Here is a 7,330-nt window from a genome sequence, read left to right as displayed (position 1 = left end):
AATTAATTATTTATCAAAATTAGATTTTATTAAAAGCGCATGATTTTATTGGAAGTAGTTTAGGTTGTGGAAATAAGGGAAACTAATTTTCGTGTAAGCATTTTCTAAATTGTATCTCCACTCAAACACTCATAGAAAAAAAAAGTCTTGACCCCACCCATCAAGAAAGCCACCCAATGTCCCCTTGGTGGCCTTCTCTCACTCTTTAGACTACAAGAAGGATATCCTTATCTAGGGGGAATCCTTAAATATTGAGCTAAGCTAGGTCATTGAGTAATGAAAGGAAGTTCCTTAACGAAGACTAGTGATTTGACACTACTCACTCTCAAAGTAAAAGGTTAGGGATAAGTGTGCGAATAGTCAAACAAACCATGAATTATTAACAAATTTTGAATGATTTTAATTACACAACTATGCTTATTCATGCAACCAAATTATACTTGAAAAATGAAAGATAAATCTTGCTCAATTAACCATATAGCATGAGATGCTAGTGAAGCATATATACAATGGCACAATAAAAATAGAAAATGAATCATAAATTGTCTATACAAGTAAGGCATTAGATCATTCATTCATCGTATTCATGAGAATTGGAGATTGAGAGTTCGTTATCATCATCAAGAGACCATTCCACAATTAAGAGATCATACACCAACAATATTAACTATGTTTGGGACAACAAAGAGTTATGTGTTTGCGATGATAAATAAATGAAATATTCAAACTTGTCGTTGTTACTAAGGACAATGAAGACAACAAAGTTGAATGTGGACTACTTACACGTTTGTAACATTCAAATGTCATCCATTTATCATCATGCAAGTTGCATGAAGGAAATTTGGTAGTGGTACTAAGTGAACATTCTTTGATCAAATTTCATATCCTCTCCTTAGCACTACCACTTTGTAAGACGAAGAAAAAATGTGAAATATATGTGCAAAGAACTAAATAAGTTGGAAATTTTGTTGCAACATATATAGGTGGTCAGGTTGTGTTGCAAAAGGAGGTGTTCGCCCAATCCCCTTTTCAATAATTTGTCAACCTTTGAATTTGATTCCCTATGAATGTGATCAAATGATATGGCTCTGAAGATTCTAATAAGTTCCATAATTTTAATCATCCTTTGATCCAATAAAGAAGTGTACAAGGAAGTATAATCTTTCATCCAATCTAAAACAACCTTTGAATCCCCTATGACTTGTAAGTTTAGATTGTTGAAGTGACATAATTAAAATGACTAACATAACAACTAATTCATATCATTGTAGTTTTTGTTAGGTAGTCATATTTTTTTCCTAGACTAAATTAGTCATTTATGTTAGTCATTTTTAGTAGTATTACTTATTATCTAGTCGTATATTTTAAGTGGTTACTAAAATAGTCATTTATGTTAGTCGTTTTTAGTTGGGTCTCTTAATATTGCTAATTTTTTGTAGTATTTCACTTGGAAAAGTTGTGGTGACTAACTTTTTTAGTCATCCTATCTTCTAAAGTGTATTTATTATATGTGGAGTGGTCATGTTCATCTTTTAAATTCTTTTTTCCTTTATCATTCATGCTTCCCTTCTCTCCCTCAACAACATTATTCTTGTCTACAGTCTCCATTCTTCATAGTTTTATTATAGTAGTTAAGTTCCCTTCTATTTCAATCACATCAGAATGCATGTGTACCACGGTTATAGGCCTTCTCTCCCTCATCATGATAGAATCATGAGTTTCAAAGGATGCAACAAAATTCACCATAGTAGCAGTAGGTGTAGGTTTTATTTCGTTTGGGATTTTGTTATAAAGTTTGTTGAACCTATTAGTGAACTCTGTTAAATTTTCGGAGGGTTTATTTTTTACTGTTGAAAATTTAGTGAGGTAGTATTGAAAATCATTCTTCTCACCCCATTGTGTGTGGAAAGTTTTCTCTAAGTCATCCCATGTGTGCAGATATTTTTTGGGAAGAGTACAAAATCATTTTCATACTTCCCCTTCTGGGGTTTGTACAAAGAGCCTCATGAACACATCTTCTTCCTCTTCCATAAATTTTCTAGTCATGAGGTCTTGAAAAATGTTGATATGTTCTTCGACTATTCTTTCCTTTTCACCGCTAAATCTAGGTAGAAGTTTCAGATATTTCTTAGGTATGTCATGTAAGACCTGAGGAAAATATAAGAGCATGTACCAAGCTGCTACCCAATCCAAAGGTTGGTTAGGTGGATTCTATTGATTGTGAGGTTTCCCTTACCTAACCATAATGTGATGTAGGATGATGTCTCTAGCAGCTAGTGATAATGGAGTTCTGGCTTTCCTTTTTTTCTCCATAGATATAGATGGTGTGGATGTGGGTGGGGTTTCTGATGCATGCGGAGGAATGATTAACACAAAAATTTCATGTATTAGTTGCAAGGAGGGTACGTTGATATGAGTAATTATTGAATGAACTAGTTGTGAAATCACAGTGGGACAAGGTTGTGATGTAGAATCCGATATGTGATTCTCTAAGGGTCCTTCCTACAACATTTTATTTCATTGTTTATAAGTGTACACAATTCGCTCATGATTAAAAAATGGGAGTGTTAGATTAGGATTTGAGTTACTTTGGGTATGTCTCCTTGTAGAATCCAAATTGTGAATCTAAACTGGTTAAGGACTATGTGCTAGAAATATAAAACAAGTTCGTAATGAATGTGTAAATGGTCTAACTACTTTCAATTATGTATAATGGCTAACTCGGCTCTTATGTCACTATAATTTTTTTAGTGTATTGTGAATATAACAATGGTAATGTAATTGAAAAACAATAGGTGTTATGAACAGTGGAGTTTCCAGGTGGAATGCACAACTGAGAAATTCAAATTATGTCCACCTACAACATATGAGAAAATGTCATTTTACTGAGGGAATGTTTTCTAATCATCCCAGACAATGACTCCATGAGATGTTGGGGCCCCAGAGTCAAACTGAGCCATGCTATAGTACAGAGCTTGGGAACATCTAAATATGATTTTGATTTGTTGTTTTGGTTTTATTTTATGCTGGAAAACTTGTGTGTGAAGGAACCAAAGATTTATTCAATTATGCCAAGTACATTTCTGCATATTTTGAAAGTTTTCAAATTCATGCAGTTTGGTTTTGTTGTAAAGTTTTAATAAGAGAAAATAAATATATAAAGAACAAATTTAAGTAAGTTAAATCAGGATTTTTTTTTTTTAAGAATTTGTTTTTGATGGAAAATGATGAATGAAAATATCAACAAATTATAAAATGTTGTTGGGAATAACACATGCTTTTAGGTTATAGCATTCATATACCCTGGGTTTGACATAAGAACAATGAGGGATTTGATGAGAAATTAGATAATGAAAACAGCAAATTTCAACAAACTGAGATGAACAATTTAGAATTCATTCTTAGTCGATTGATATCAAAGGAACAACTGAGAAATTAAGAATTCATCTATGAGAAGCACAATAATTTGAATTTATGCCATTTAATTTTAACACATGTGAAAATCTATCAAAACAACAAAGGCACTCCATCAAATCTTGATAAATTCTACACAAATTAAAGAAAAATATTACAAATTTAAAATTCTCTTTGATTCACACAATTACATTCACATTCCATACAAAATCAGGTATACAACATGACCTATCATGAAATATTTTGTAATTGTATTAATATTGAGAGAATTCAAATTACAATATGGTTTTTTATAACTACATGAAAAGAAGCGTTGACAACCCAAGACATACTTCATAATTCTTCCCTTTACAAGAGCTTCAAAGTATCCCAACAATTCAAAAAACAAATTGATAGAGTTTTCTTACATCAAAATTTTCTCTCCTTTATTACATCAAAATGAGGCCTAAGGCTGTCAAGACTCATCATGCTAACCCTAAACCATTAGTGTTGTTCAGTAACCACTAGGAATCTTTACAATACTACCAGTTATTTTGTAACTAACTTTCTATAGAAGTTTCTAGAAATGTGCTAATTATAGGGTGGGTCCCATCTTCCTTGGTTGTAGTGGGATTATCCTTCTCTCTTTTCCTTATGCATTGGATGAAAGGGTGAAAATTGGTTTGAATAGGGCATTTTTGGGGTCAGCCTTAGCTGTGTTGATGTCGATGGATGAGGTCATGCCTTTTGTTCTATGTTAGTGGCCTGGAACTCGAACCTACCTCAATTGGGGATACTTGTGGCATAGCTTCTACATATTAGGAATGAGAAGGGGGGATTTGAGTAGAAAATATGTAGAGGTCCATAATCTCCATCCATTCTTTTCCAAATGAAATGTTACATGTTTGTGCATCTAGAATGGCCCCATCTAAATTTGTGATTGCATCATAATCAATTGAACCCTATTATTTGAAAATGGTGTTCAAAATAAAAAAGATTTCAAAATAGTTTGCATATAGATTCACAATATCGTTTCATTAAAGGGGGAGTTATTGTTTCCAAATCCTTTTTGATCATTCCTCGTTTCTATCAAAATTTTCATTAGGGACTCCTTGGAATATATATCTCCATTTCCATCGAAGAGTGGTGGAAATTTATTCTTGTGTAGAATTCCACATATGTATTTGAAGCTTTGGACCTATTTTAAGAGTATCCCTTCCTTCTTATCCACTAATGTTACAAAATTTTACTTCCTCCTCATTTGGTTAGCTCTTTCAACTAACTGGATCTATCTAGTTCCACCTTTATAATATCCTCCTTGGACATATGATTGAGAAAATTTACTATTGCTTTAGCCTTGCTAGGTAAGTCTCCTATAATTTTCTTTATGATGTTCATCTCCCTATGACCACTTTTGGAAACATCTACCTTTTCTAGTAACAACTCCATATTCTCTTGATTTATTTCCACCATTTTAATTATTTTGTCCCAAACTAGCATTCTAGTAGCTTTAAATGAATATTTCCTTGGGTGTTTTCTCTTCAGTACCTCCAATTATTCTTCAATTTATTGATACTCTTCCTTCTTAAGATATAAATCCATCTTTATATGTTCTAATTCGTCTTCCTTTTTCTTCAATTCTTTCTCCCAGGTAAATAGAAAAACATGTAACTTCTTAGAATCCTCTATCATTACCATCAATTTGACCCGCCGAACTAGAGTGTCAGGTGTTTGGTGAGACTAAGATGTCTCCCATCCTTTCTCTTTCATCCCTTGAATTTGTGCCTCTAGTAGCACAATTTGATCCTTATACTCATTGCTCTTTTTTCTCATATCATGTAAATTCTCCTTCAACTCATGATTTTCCTTCTTTGCTACTACTAGTTCATCAATCTGCATAATTGTGCATCTAGGATATTCAATTTCTTTCTCATCGCAAATATTTCTCTGTCCTTGTCCTCCAATGTGGTTTTATACTGCTTAAAGTCCCAAGGGTTTGTCCTTAGGTGAGTGATCTTGTCTTCTATATTATTTATTTTGAATTTCCTCGATTTGCACACCATACCCTCGTACTTCAACTAGTTATTTTCCTTGTTTTACATTTCTTGTAGTTTCTTGGTAATGGCATTCATCCTCTGCATATGCCTATGCATCATATGGGTTACCTACATATCTAACTCCATGAGATCTGTTGATGGAATCTATTCAACTGGCAAGGACAACTGATGAACCTTATAGTCTGTGATAGACCTAACTGTTTGAGCTTCAGATTTTAAAAATTCCATTCTAAATATTCCTTTCTCATGGTCCAATGTGTTAGGGTCCTATAATTTATAGGATCACTAGGTGATTCAATATTTTCCCATTTATTTAAGTATGTAAATAATATTTCATTTGCAAATGATTTCCAATATATATATATATATATATATATATATATATATATATATATATATATATATATATATATATATATATATATATATATATATATATATATATATATATATATATAATGAAAAGAGGGTATATAAAAAAAATATAACAAAAGAAAAATAAAGGCAAAAATAGAATAACAAAAAATGATAAAAGAACCCCACAGAAAAGAAAAAAATGTGAAAGTGATGCTACTTGAAGTGCCACTAATAGTATAATAATTTTTGAAAAAGAAATTCATGAAATTGTGTGCATCTTGTTCAAAATTCCACAATACTTCCTCTTGTTTGAAACATATTGCTTAATCATGTTCAAGCAAATTTCAATTTATGTCAATTAGGTTAAAATGAATAACTTAACCAAACAATGCAATCTTGGCTAAGATTAGGTTGGGTAAGTTAGATGAAGAAATTAATCCAACAGTGTAATCTGGATTAATACAATTGTTAGATTAGTTTTACATTTTGAATAGGTGTTTTAGTCCTTTAAATTGCAAAAATAAATAAGGGTTTGCACTCCTAAAGGCACCATAATTGGTTTTAGTTATGTTAGCTTAGAGGGAAAATTGAACTTATTATAGAAACTACCAATATGTGGTATCATTTTCCCAAGGTCTAGACTTTATTGTAAAATTATATGGTTGATGAGACGTTTTGTTGTTAATTCTTAAATGGCACATATATCCATGCTCCCGATCACATCGTCTTATTCATTAGATGGCTCCTGCGCCTTTTCATCCCCCCCGCCATGTCTCCCTTTATTAGTGAGCGGGGGGTTCGAAAAAGTGGTTTTCCCGTCGAGCCCCGCTGCTACGTGTCCCTCTTACACTATTTCACACCCCCCCTTCACTTTCCAATTACAGCTCACACCCCCCTCCAAAAAGTACTCATCCTCACACCCTCTCTTGTCAATAGTCCCGTGCCCGTACCCTTCTCCGCCACGTCGACTAACTATTACTACTATCTCGTTGCAGAGAAATTAATCCCCTAAATGACTAGTTTAGCTAATGCTCCCATTCCTCGACAAATTATAAACCCCCACACTTAACCCCAATCACTTTCCTTCCAAATTATCATACTCTCGTAGTGGCATCCGTCCGATCATTTTCTCCTTCATCCACAATTTACCATCGACAGAGAAATTACCTGCAAGTTATTTTTCTCGGGAAATTAGCATTGTCTTCCTCTGTAATTTTACCCTGTTATCACAATGGCCCCCAAAACCAAAACTTATGTTGTTGTGGTAAATCATATGCTTTCTCCCTCCATGGATTTAGACCATATCCCCTTCGCAGATAGAGACTATAAAATTGCCTAAACACGGTGTGAATTCGACATGTTTGAATTACACTATTGGTTTTGAGACAACCATATAGACCAGTGAGATGAAATTGGGCTTTGGTAATCCATATTAACCCTATTCATTTTTCCTCAATCCTATTATTTCCTAGATTTTTTCCTCAAATGCTAAGCCTCTTACCTCCCAAGTAAAAGAGTCATCA

Source organism: Pinus tabuliformis, chromosome 1_2 (assembly GCF_031772625.1).
Source record: "Pinus tabuliformis cultivar Carrire ecotype Pingquan chromosome 1_2, CPIR1, whole genome shotgun sequence".
In the NCBI taxonomy this organism is placed as follows: domain Eukaryota; kingdom Viridiplantae; phylum Streptophyta; class Pinopsida; order Pinales; family Pinaceae; genus Pinus; species Pinus tabuliformis.
Note: the sequence above shows the minus strand (reverse complement) of the source record.